Here is a 13,596-nt window from a genome sequence, read left to right as displayed (position 1 = left end):
AGAAATGGCCGGCAGCATAATCATAATTGAGATTCTACTACTAACATGTGCTCCATTAGTTACAGAAAATACCTAGGGCTCTGATACCAACTTTGTCACGATCCAATTTAAGACAGTGACCGGTGCTAAAGGGGAGAGTCCCAAAGCAAGCCTTACCAGAATTTTACAGAAAATTGAGCAGAATTTCCTCTGTTTTTGGGCCTATCCAAAATTTTCCTGTCTTAGATATCAACAACACCACTAACAACATCTCTAAATTAAGCCACAACATCCATCAACAATATAATCACCACACAATAATATTAATACATCTTCAAATACGAAAAGAAGTCTAAAACTAATCATATGGCTACAACACGAAAGAATACTCATGACCCTTATAAAGGAAATGACTATGGAGCGACTCTTAAGAATTCATGAAAATGTCCAAGTAAGTAGATAACTTGTTTGCCGTACGAACAAGTGTGGGGCTCACATGGAATCAACTTGCTAGCTCCAGCTAACGATATCCATGTCAATATCACCTGTGCTCTCTGGAAAAAATTAGCGAGGAGTGAGACTCTAGCTCAGTGAGTAATAAAACTTAACGACAACCGTTTCAATGAGGGGCAAGTCAGAAGATATACTAATATGATAATCAAAATCATAAAATAAATGCCTTTTTAGAAAACAGTAACAGAAATCAATCTTGTCTGTATCATGTAAGCAAATTTCAGTTTAACCATTTAGAAATAAACTCAGTAAACACTTTCATATTAAATTTTATATTTGGAAGGTTTCCAAGAATAAATCATGTAATCGGTGTGGCCCCTCATAAAGGAGTCAAATATTCATATTAGAAGATCCCTTCTCGAGGGATATCGGTAACGGTATGTTAGTTCTACCTTCCCACTAGCGAGGGCTATATCGGTAATCTGTAAATACAAGGTGCACCAGGTATAATGAACCCGCCGTTAGCTACGGGATCCATCAAGGTCTACTTCCACTTATACTTTTCTTTATAACTACTAGAAGCATTTTTCAAATATTACAAGACATTCAAGTTCTTATCAAATCACATTATATAAAACTTAAACCATAAAAAAAACATATATCAAGATACTTACTTTCAAGTAAATAACAAAGTTTTTTCATAAGGATAAATCATATTTCAATTAACAATAAACAAATCATAAGTGAGAGTATCTCACATAGCCATTTCAATATCATATTAAGTAAAAGACTTGTCTCATATGCAAGTTCAAAATATTCGGTAACACATTCACTTTATAAACTTTGTATAAATCATGAGAATTATAAAAATACAAATTGTGGTAAGATTACTACTCACTATACTCGTGTTGAAGTACCAAACTCGTCACTCGAGCAACCCATACAGGTGATACTAGGAAGCTCTCGTTGCTTCTTTATTTCATTGATTTGCTTCTTAAAATATTGATTACCACTTTATGCATAGCTGCTGCGTTGCCTTTTGCCTAAGACCCCTTTAATTGTTGTTGATGCATTTTTTGTTTTAGGGCTACAGCCCATATTGATCAAAAAAAATATTGTTTTTTTTTCGGCTAACGACTAGTTTGTCCTTATTTAAACTATGGGATATTACAAATAGTAAATCTATGGCGAACCCTAACAGCAAGCTCTTACCCTAATTTTGTGTTTTTGAACAATATTATGAGTAGAAAAGACGATTAAGAGAACAAAGTTGGCTAAAAGCAAACAATCCAACGCTTGTGTGATATTTTTATAAGTTTTTATAAGTACAATCTATTTCTTTGTATTTTAATAAGTGTTTGTTTGAACTATTTTGTTTAATTCTTGTTGAGTGATCATTAAATGTTAAAATAATAGCGTGGATCATGACGAGGCTAAACGTATTATTAACCCAGGTCATTATGAAAGATCTTGTAAAATTTTTGCAAACAAAATATCCGAAAGCTTGTTCAGCAAAAAAATCATGGGCTTTGTCATCTTCGATGGAACAAGATAAAAGGCTCAATAAATAGAATAGTAATAAACTAATAATAAGGTAAAATGAATTTTGTAACACAAATAAGTATCCTTTCCTTATTTTCTTTTAATCACAAAACTCAGAAATTTCTCCATTTTGAATAATAGGAGAAAAATACATAAAATTTAAAATATGAATGCACAAATTAATTAGCTAAATTATGTATTAATGGATCAAGTATGTAATTGTAAGGGCAACAAGTAGAAGCACATAAGCAATCCCTTGATCAATCATTGTGCCTGCAAGATAAATTTATCAAATCAATTTAATTTCTCCATTAATTAAAGTATATTTATGGAAAATCTACAAAAAGGACTAATAAATGGATAAAATAAATAAGTTTCAATTCAACTTATAGACATTCTAAAAAGAAAATAAATAATCAATCTAATTTAATATATTATATCATAATTTAAAGTTGTCAACATGATCCAGCTCAACCGGCTTTGAAATTTTGTGTGCCAAGTCGAACTGACCCACTATTTTGATGGATCTTCATATATCTAGCTCAGCTCAACATAACCTCACGTGGACATGGCTAGTACTATTTAGCCACAGATTATCATTGAATTTTATAAGTAAAATGAAGAAGAGAAAAAATATTTAAATACCGTTATTAGAAGGAGGAGGAGCAAAAGAAGGAGCGATGCCTTGTCCAAAACTGAACTCAACAAGTGCAAACAACACAAATCCAATTATTGTAAATGAGAAGTTCATCAATCTCACTGGATTCATCTTCAAATTCAGAAATTAAAAGGGAAAAAAAGTGGAATATTTCAATGAAAATTTAAGATATTGTTAAGTTTAAAGAAAAAATAATTGTTGAAGAAAAGAGAGTATTTGTTGAGTTTATATAAAAGTCTAATTATGCATGTGAATTTTCCAGGAAAAAGAGAAAAGTTGTTGGGCGAAAGCTACGTGGAGGAATATTTTAATTGGGAAGAAAATAAAACATTATTCACTAAGTTGATATTTTTGACTTGGTGGGCAGTTGTTTGACTCATATAAATAATAATAATAATTAATCATAACAAGTGAGAAAAGTTTATTCATATATTTTATTCATAAAAATTATACGTTTTACTTGAGTAAAATGAATTGATTTTTAATGTTATAATGATCTAATTTAAATTTTGTAATAAATATTTTAAAAATTAAAGTCCTGCTCAAACATAATTTATAAAATATTACAACACAAAAGTGTAAACTATAAAGTTATATACTTTGCAAAAATATTCTTTATTACGAGGGATAAAAATTTAAAACTTGCAAAAAAATAAGTGCAAATAAACCCTATTTTATTTAAAGACTGTGAAACATAGAAAAGACTTTGAATAGTAAATGGTCAACCAGATAGTTAGTTGCCAAATTTGCATGGACTTGATGACTTTTCTTAAATATCTATAATATATTGACCGCATGATATTAAATTTAATTTTTTGGGGGGTGAACTCGTTTTAATATTAATGTAAGTCGTTTTTGATAAATAACATTTTTACTTTTAAAATATAACTTTTTTGATATAAAGTAGTTAGATCTTACAACAAATATCGAAAAAAATTGAGAGGAAAATAAACTTGATTTGCCTCTAATAAATTGCATATGCTAAAAATAAAATATCACATTTTGAGGCTAGAAGACTTTGTATCTATCTATATCAAAGTCAATTGTGATTTTTTGAGAGAATCAACGTGTCATTAAAAATGAAAAATAATTTGATATATCTCGTAGAAACTAAGCACGTTAAGGTGGAACAATACTTTATTTATTCGAGAAAAGGTTCTTGAATATAGTATAAACAATATATTAATAAGTTTGGAGTAATTTTCAAAAAATTAATTTAAAGGAAAATATGAAAAATCTAAAGTTGATATTTTTTTTTATTATCATATATTTATATGCGCTTCAATATAATTATCGGGAGTAAGCGTTATAGCCTGTTTTCAATAATCAGCGGCGTGATAGAACCAAGCCTCTGCAATTTCAGAATCTCCCTGTTGAATGGCATTTTCTCTCCGGCCGGAATAGATAGTTCAATTCCTTTCCTTAGAACCGTACTTGAGAATTTCTTACCTCATACGGCTCAACAGTCATGTGGAGATATCTATAATATCTGTCTTTCTTCTCTTTTATTTTTTATCGTCGTTCTATGTTCTGTTCGGGGCAACACAGGTTGTGCTTTCCGAAAACATAATTTCAATTTTCTATTCAATTCAAAATTCAAACCTCCTAAGGGAATATAAGGTTTTCATGAGGCTGATCTTGAGCCGCCGATCTCGTTGTGATGTCATTTCTTTTTCTTTTTCTTTTATTTCTACTGGAACCATGGAATTCATTAGATACTGATTCCTATCTCAAAAACATGTTTCAGAATCTTGTTAAAAGATAAGATTAACTAGATATGTCGCGGACCAGTTAGCTAAAAATAAATGCGAGTTAAATATTTTTGAAAGCTTAATTTTATATCTCAATCCGTCAGCATTTTATATTTATGCTTTTAAAAGAGAGAGAGAATGAATAATATGTTTTCTAGGCTTGTCTCTGTAGGTAATAACTATTAATTATGTTGAATGAAAAAAATTTATTACCAAAAAAAAAATAGATATTTTTTTACATGTATCTAGAACCACATTCCTAGACAAATATAATATAAACAAGAATAGTCTTGTGCATGCATACAAAATTTAAGAAAGCCTGTTTTCCATATCTAATTTTTTTTTCTATTTAAACTATTCCTTCCTAATTTTTTAGTTAAGATCATTTTTATATTTTAATTTAGTTATTGATTTTGGGATAGCAGAAAACCTCCGACTTTAATTTCTAATTATAATATTTTCTATATTATCGACACATTTTATTGGCTAAAGTTATTGAGTTCAAAGGATGGTTATATATTTATAAATATTATTTCAATTTAGCCTGTTTAATCATATCCTGATATATTTTAAAGGATACTCCGAATGTGGACAGTTCAGTAAGATTTCATTCTCAAGTGAAAATACATTATTTATATTTCATATATATAGCTCTATATTTCTTCTGCTTGAATGTTGGATTTCTTTTCTTTTCTTTTTTTTGTTGGACTTTTTGGTGGTTTAAAAAGGAGCAACAAATTCGTTACAATAGATAATTAATAACATAGAAAAAACAAAAGAGAATTTGTATCACAAATAAGAAGTATCCTTTCTTTATTTCATTAAATCACAAAAAAAATTAAATCTCTCCATTCTGAATAATAGGAGAAAAATATATAAAGAATTAAAATTATGAATGAACAATTTAAATAATAATAACAAAAAAAAAACTCCAATAAATATATTTAGTGGACCAAGTACGTAATAGCAAGGGCAACAAGTAGAAGAACATAAGCAATCCCTTGATCAATCGATGTGCCTGCAAGACAAATTTTATCAAATTAATTTAATTTCTTCATTAAAATGTATGTACGAAGAAAAAAAAATATTATCAGTGTAATTTAACTTCTTGTATTATATATAAGAAATGGTTACATACCGTCATTGAAAGGAGGAGGGGCAGAAGAAGGAGCAATGCCTTGTCCAAAACTAAACTCAACAAGTGCCAAAAACATGAAACAAATAATTGTAAATGAAAGGTTCATCAATCTCACTGAATTCATCTTCAAATTTTGTAATTCAAAAAGAAATTAAAGGGAGGTAAAACAATATTTAATTCCAAGAAGAAATCAAGAGATATTCAGAGAAGATTTTTTTTTATTTTTTTTGGAATTTGCAAAGGGGGGAAAATGAATGGAGAAAAAAAGGGTGTTTGTTGAGTTTATATAGTGATTTTAATTATGTATTGGAAATTTCTAGGAAAGGAAAAGAATAAAAAAAAGATATAGTTCGGTGGAAGCTACGCGGAGGAATATTTTAATTTGTAAAAAATAAAAAATCACAAAGTTGAATTTATTGACTTGGTAAATAGTTGTTTGACTCAAAGGCGGATTATCATTTGAATTAACAAGTAATGCTTTAGAACCTATTTATCTGGGTGATTCAAAATTTAAAGTTTATAAATTTTTATATTAATTTTAAGTTAAAATATACCATAAAAATAAGTACATTCGTAATTAAATATTAACAATCAATATATAATGTTCACAGTCAATTTATTTATTACATGGAATTCTCAATTTAAATATATATCGTTCAAATTCTAAATACGTTGTTGAATAAGTTTTCAAGATGTCAATTGCTTACTATTATTTATAATAGTAGAATCAGAATTTTTACCAAATAAGTTTAAAACATAAAAAGACAAATACACGAAAAAATCAACAATATTTAATATCTATTATATATGCCTAAAATATAATTTTTAATAATTTTTCGACGGTTAAAAACGAATTCAGATAAAGCTCTTTATCATTCCTTGGCTCCACTCATCGAATTATTAGTGAACGCTTTGCCCCAAGGTGGGAGTCATCTTATTAAGAATGTTTTACCTTTAAAAAATTTCTAGCTCAAATTCTAATTATTTCAAATACCAAACTTTATATATACACATATTTTTCTTGATAGAGTAGGAGGCTCGAATAGTCATTGTGGATGGACCATGATAAAGGGAGTGACACATAAGACTTTGAATAAACTAATTCAACATTCAAATATAAAAACTTTATAGTATATTGGTCAAGCTTATATTAGTCGCCAAATTTGCATGGAATGTTCTAAAATATTATTCTGATAATTGCATATTATCTTTAAATATCTTTTTATACCATCATATCAGATAAAAATATATCTACAGATAAACTTTCTTAGAATGTATAATTTATAAAATTAAATATATAACATGCTATAACATATAAAAATGACTTTATAATATAATTTTTTTCTTACACTAAAGATATATATTATTTTTGAATTCACATTATTATTATTTTTTTCTTGTGAAGAACTTGCTTTGCATCCACTAATTTGCACATGCTGAAAATGAAACCTCACATTTTCCCTGTCCCCATTTAGGTCATATTCACTGTTTGGTTTACTATCTTATAATAATATATAAGGATATTTCCATCCCCCATTCATGCAATATCTCTTTTTGAATTTTTCACCTGAGTTTCGATATTTGAAATTGAGGCTCGATTAATTTTTGATTTGTACAAAAAAAATTATATTAGACGATAAAATATTTTCTAACCTAATAAAGATTATTTCATATCTAGAATTTGAATTCAAAAAAAAAATTAAAAAAACTTTTTAATATTCTCGAGTCAGGTTATACATTTGTGAATAATAAAGGAGGAGGAGGTTTAAAAGGAAAGAACTTTCAATGAAATTGGAAGTTGTTTAGACTTTTATTTGAGAATTTTTTGGTACCTTTCGACATATAAATAGAGGAAAAATTAAAGAACAACACGGCTACACACAGCATTCTAGAAAAACTTCATCATCAATAAAATTAAATTTATGTAACAATATTTAATTAACACGAAATTTAAAAAGAGATAAAAATATTCAAACTTGTTATAGCAGGGCAGCTCAAAATACCAGTGTCCTAAAGCCAAATTCGAACGGATGCTTTAAATTTTAATTTTTTTAATGAAGTTTATTATAATCGGTCCATTTAATCTTTCTTGAGACATATAGTATCATAGATTTATCAATCTTCTAATAATTCTTTCTCCCTTATATGAAAAGTTTATATTTTTTAATAAATAATACTCAATATTTTTAAAAAATATATATCTTATAACCTATTATTGCTTAAAAAATGAGGCCCCTCAAATTAGGGGGCCTAAGGCTAATGCCTTTTTTTAGGCTTATCGAGCCGCCCCTATGTTATAGAGAAGGAGAGGTAATCTCCCTTAGTGTCCGAGAAAAACTAAAATAGCAAAAGCTCTGTCTTCCCTCTCTATCTACCCAAGGAGGGAAGGGATTCTTACTAAGTCTCATTATTTTTTGGGGGGCAATGATTTCTTCCTGTATAGCATCTCTCCAACAAGAATGATTGGAGGCTTCAGCAAATGATTCAAGTTCATGAGAAGATTGAACTGAAATGAGGTAGGATAAAACAATTCATAACCAAGATTGAACTAAGATGAGGTAGGAAAAACGATTCATAAGCCTTCAACGGGATAAAAACATGAGAGAGAGATCCACAATTTTAGGAAGCGACTAGAAGAGAAGCAACTGGGATAGACTGATGATCTTCTAGAGTAGCCTGACCCTGGGAAAGAGGTTGTAATTGTTGTCGAGAACAAACATGTTGTGTCAGGTGACAGAAATCCTTTGAGGTCAGCAGAATAGGTTGACGCTCGACAGAAAATGCTGAGCAAAGCTGCTAGCCCGAAGAGTGAGGCTAATCCGTAACATCAACTGCGGAAGAATGAGGTTCAAGTTAATGAACAAGACAAGGCCACAATACATCTCAATCATCATTCCCCCTGGGGCTGATTAATTAGGTTAAGGAAAATATGAGGCGACCCTATTAAAGAGAGCATTAAGGATACATCAACTCTCTTGGATTTCACGTCATAGCATATATATAACTGAACTGAGAATATCCAAGAAAGACACAAGTGATTACCTTGGGGACAATTTTTCTCCAAACTGGGCAAGAATATGAACAAAACACGTACATCTAAACACTCGCAAATGCATATTATAGTATTGCCCAGTAAAATGTTCGTGAGTTGCCGCTACAACTTGGATTATTATAGAATAAGAGGAGTCGTCTTAGAAAATGACTTAACTTAAAAGAAAGATGTCGCTGCTGCAAGGCGAGAGAGTAACTTGTCTGATCTGATCGACTCTTTTTAATTTTTAGAAGACTTAAATTCAATAAGTATAAGTTTGAAAAATAGTCCATTATTATGAAGTTTTAAATTTTACAAATGAATTTCATAAAATAACAAGAATAATTTATAAATTACATGACTAAAATGTAATTAGCTCGCGCTATTATTATCAAGAAGAAGAGAAAAGTTGATGAAAGGCCCGAAACTCTATATAGAAACGAAAGGGAAACTTACATAAATATACAATATTAAGAAAATATTTACCATTTATAGCAATAAAAAAATAATTTCACTGAACACTTATAATACATTTATAATACAATTTTAATACATATTGCAGAGAACTATTTATAAAACATATATAATACAAGTTTTATAGATGGATAATACATTTATCACATAATTTAATAGACTTATAATACATTATGTTAGTTTCCTACTACACAAACATAATATATATTTTAAAACACTTATAATACATTTATATTGTATGCAGAATTCACTTTTAATACAAGTGTAGATTTATCATAATATTGCTATATATTACTATAAATGGTAATAAATAAAAAATATCACTAAAATCAGTAATTAATTTTTAAAAAACACTCAATCAAGTAATTTTTCCGAAACGAAACTATCCATATTTAAGTTCATTGGGCCGAATACCTAAAGGCCCTGAAGGATGAGTTCATAACTTTTAGAATTAGAAAGCAAGATTTCATTTCGTCTTTAAAGCAACGTAGATCACCAAAAATTCATATGAATTGGGCCCAAGACGTATCTTGCCACAACTCCAAATTCTTATCATTCAGATAAATATAATATTTATTTTTAAAAAGATTATCTAAATATATAATTTATTTTATTATATTTTCTAAAATTTCGTATCATATGAAAAAATTATAAAAATCTTTACTCTTTCCTATTCTCGGATACATCACTTTACATGATGTATCGATCGGATACATCACTTTACGTTATATATCGGAACATCGGATACATCACTTTACGAGATATATCGGTCGGATATATTATTTTACATGATGTATCACGACGTCTGATACACCACCTCGCACGATGTATCAGAACGTTTTGGGATGTATCTGAATTCTACCAAAATTAAGAGATTTTGTAATTTGGAAAAGATGAAGGATAAGATGTAATTAGGTTTTAACACTATAAGATTTGTGTAATCCTTCTATTATTTTAACATCAATTGCTATTTTTTAATAATTTTATTTTTTTGAATATAATTCAATTGATTAATATGAACAGACACACATATAAAACACGTACAGTAAACTAATATATATATATTGGGAATTTCTGTCCTCATGTAAAGATCCGACTAAGAAAAGCATCAGCATCCATTTTCTTCTTGTCTTCTCCCTTTCTGTTTGTTTACCCAAAAAAGTCTTGTCTTAACAGTCCTAACGTCACTTTGTTCACATGACTCTATCCTTGGAAAAGTAAAAAAAAGTGTCAAGACTTTCAAGTTTCAAAAGATAGATAAGTTGTTACGTAATTAGGAGGTTAAAAATTTCGATTCTGAAATTTATCTTATGCAAAAATATAGAGTAAGAATAGTTTGTACATTAAAATCTTATAATTCCATCAATTTCTTTATACTTTAAAACTTTTTTATAATATCGACTTATTTAAGAGATTGCTATATGTAAGTCAAGTCTATTAAAAGTGAAATTAATAACGTAGAGAATAATACTTTTTCTATTTAAAATATCGACTTATTTAAGAGATTGCTATATGTAAGTCAAGTCTATTAAAAGTGAAATTAATAACGTAGAGAATAATACTTTTTCTATTTAATAATAGTTATCTTGTATTGTCTTGATATAGAAATTAAAAAGCAGTAATGATAGAGGTAATTTTATCAAATCACCCTTATCAAGTAAAAGTTATCTAAACATTGAAAAATATAAACTATTTATTGATTTTATAAATTGAACAAGTATTGCTCGACATTATAAAATAGCATATCGATAAGTAAATATGAACGGAGGGAGTAATAATTAAAAAAAAAAACATTACCTATTACATGTAAGAGGTAATGGCGTGCAGAGCTGCATTGATTAAAATGGTGATCAATTTTATATATATATTATCATTACTTGGATAAAAGAATTACTCTCTCTTTATATATATTATATTAAAGTTTGAATGCTCTTTGTAAAATTTTCGACTTCTCAACGGTTAAAGGGGTATATTATTTTATCCATCTATAATAATAATTACTTTTACAAATGAGATTTTTTATAAATGAGATTTGAGAAGAATATAATGTCTTATTCCGCTTTTATGAAAGGAAAAAAAATATTTTCAATATACGGTGGACTCAAGTAAAACATTCACATACAAGAGAACCTTAGCAATAATAGCAAGTGTGCCATACTTTAGTTGCACTTGCTATACTTTAGTTGTTCTTTTCTACTTGTAAATAATCAAATTCCATCTCCACTCCAACATGATAACAAAAGACAAACTCGTAGAGTCATATATTTGACTTAGCATAGGCAACTTTTTTTTATCAACATGAATTATGGTGCAATAGCGAAACTAATCTATCTTTAATCAAAAATCTTAAATTTGAGCCTTAAATATGCAAATAAAATCATGTTGGAAGCATCACTTCTAAATAGGTCATGAAGTGAGTGATTCAAATTAGTCAGGGGCTTTAATTTAACTCCAGACTCCAGATGAAAAATCAAAAAAAGATAATTTTTTATTATTTATTTATTTATTTTTATCAAGCAAAGGACAAATAAGTGGCTCACTTATCAAAGAAGTGTCATCACCTTACTAGGAATATATCCAATTCTTTGGATAACTTTTGCAAGAATAATTCATTATTCTAGAAGATCTTATATATCTTTGAGGTGTTATCTGGACCAGCTATATTCTATATACTAAAATCGTAATGTGTAAATTATGATTAAAAATTAATGAAATCTTTTAGTGAATATACTTTTATGATATAATAGTATTTTTTTATCCCCTCATTTATCATTAAATAAAGAGTAAAAATATAAATATTCACAAATAAAGGCATTAAAAGTTCACTCTTTTTAAGTTATGGTTATATGTTAAATACATTGCAAATGTTAGCTAAATTTTAGACAACCCTAAAAGAGGCTACCCGTGCACTTAACCCACATTTGATGGAAGTTAAAATGAGTTAAATTAATAAATTCACATTTGATAAGTTTCTTCTTTTATAATTTACTTAATTACTATATTCAAAAAAAAAACTTTTACTTAACATCGTTATGAGAGAAATTCATTAGTTTTTTTTTGCTCAAGATTTGATATTTTTTGGATCTGATTAAATTTAAATTAACGCATATTATAGAGTTCATTTTTGAGACAGGGTCTCAACATAAAATTTTAACTTCAAAAAGTTGAACTCAAATATTAAAAAAAGGAGAAGAATCTCGAATCATTCTACTGAAATTAATTAGTTGGCGGATGACTTGGATGTACATGTTTTTCTTCTTTGGTGTCCATATTTTATTATCATAAATCATTTTCAATAAATGGAGCATCTTAACATTATTATAGTAGGATATCAATCAAGTGACTCACTTCATTTTCATTTTCATTTTCGATTTTATAATATATTTATTTTAAATTTAGTATTATAATTAAGATATCCACCAAATGAATTTGATCACAAAAACAATTGTTGTATTATCCACTTAAGATAATTTTGAAATATTTTCTCCTCCTTCCAATTGTGTGATAGTTAATCAAATCATAGATTCCCACGTCTTTACTAAAATAATTGGTCCCAAGCTATAATAATAATATCTACTAAGGTTCTATTCAGTTGGTCTAGAATTGATGTCATTTCTCACCCACCACACTCCACCACTCCAACTAAATAATAATAATAACAAACATGGTATAATAGTGAAATTATTTTCTTGATTTTTATTTCTAGTCTTAGGTATAAAAAAAATCATGTTAGGAGCGTTATTCTCAAATAAATCCTGCGATACGCGATTCAAATTTAATCGAAACTCCACAGGCTTCGAACATCAAATGAAAAAACAAATAATAATAATAATAATAGCCAATTTCATTTTTGTTGATCTTATCCATTTTTAATTTCTAGCTCATGGTAATTGATAAGTGTTGAGTAATCAATGCTTATTAGGCTAGTATAATAAATTAAAAGCTATGAAAATAATAACATTAAAGAAAAGACGATTCATTATATTGATACCCCCACCCCTCCCACCCCAAACAAAAAGGCACAAAAGATTAGGACTAATGTAATATATTTAGTAAAGAAACCAAAAGACCATATACAATATCTGAAAACTATTTTAAATAAGTGTTTGTTTATTAAACTGACCCATTATTTCAACTTGAAAAACATGTTTTAGGAGTTTCTCAGTTTTTCATTCACAAAACTTCAATTTTATATTCATATTTAAACAAATTTCAGTATCTCAGATACTCTTTTTAACTTAATTCAAATGTATATTTTTCAAAGTTGAACTAAAGTACTATCACAAATTTACTCTGCCTTCCCAATTTTTACATGTTGTAACATAACCTAAATTAAGCTCGTAATTTGTAAGTTGCATGTAGGGCGGAACTACAATATTAAATACGAGTGCAAAAGAATTTAATAATTATTTCTTAAATGTTTTATTTATAACTAAAAAATCATCAAATATTGATTGTAAACCAATTAACTTAAATGAACTATAAATTTACAAATTCAAAACTCATACCGTAAATTTTGATTCCGCCAAAAAACGCAATATCAAAATCTACTGTACATATTCAAGAGAGG

General features: G+C 28.0%; 2 long non-coding RNA genes across 2 annotated transcripts; both read right to left on the bottom strand.

Moving 5' to 3' along the window:
- Nucleotides 1-270: 270 nt before the first annotated feature.
- On the bottom strand, nucleotides 271-2,821 carry LOC129870693 (uncharacterized). Its single transcript, XR_008762114.1, has 2 exons — nucleotides 2,620-2,821; nucleotides 271-2,247 (listed from the first exon to the last, which is right to left on the bottom strand). It is a non-coding gene; the product is annotated as an uncharacterized LOC129870693 (long non-coding RNA).
- A 2,345-nt stretch (nucleotides 2,822-5,166) lies between these two features.
- On the bottom strand, nucleotides 5,167-5,762 carry LOC129871100 (uncharacterized). The gene is made up of 2 exons (XR_008762190.1): nucleotides 5,522-5,762; nucleotides 5,167-5,401 (listed from the first exon to the last, which is right to left on the bottom strand). It is a non-coding gene; the product is annotated as an uncharacterized LOC129871100 (long non-coding RNA).
- Nucleotides 5,763-13,596: the final 7,834 nt, after the last annotated feature.

The sequence above is a fragment of the Solanum dulcamara genome, chromosome 10 (assembly GCF_947179165.1).
Source record: "Solanum dulcamara chromosome 10, daSolDulc1.2, whole genome shotgun sequence".
In the NCBI taxonomy this organism is placed as follows: Eukaryota; Viridiplantae; Streptophyta; class Magnoliopsida; order Solanales; family Solanaceae; genus Solanum; species Solanum dulcamara.
The sequence above is the reverse complement of the archived record's forward strand: the minus strand, read 5'-3'. Positions and strand labels throughout refer to the sequence as shown.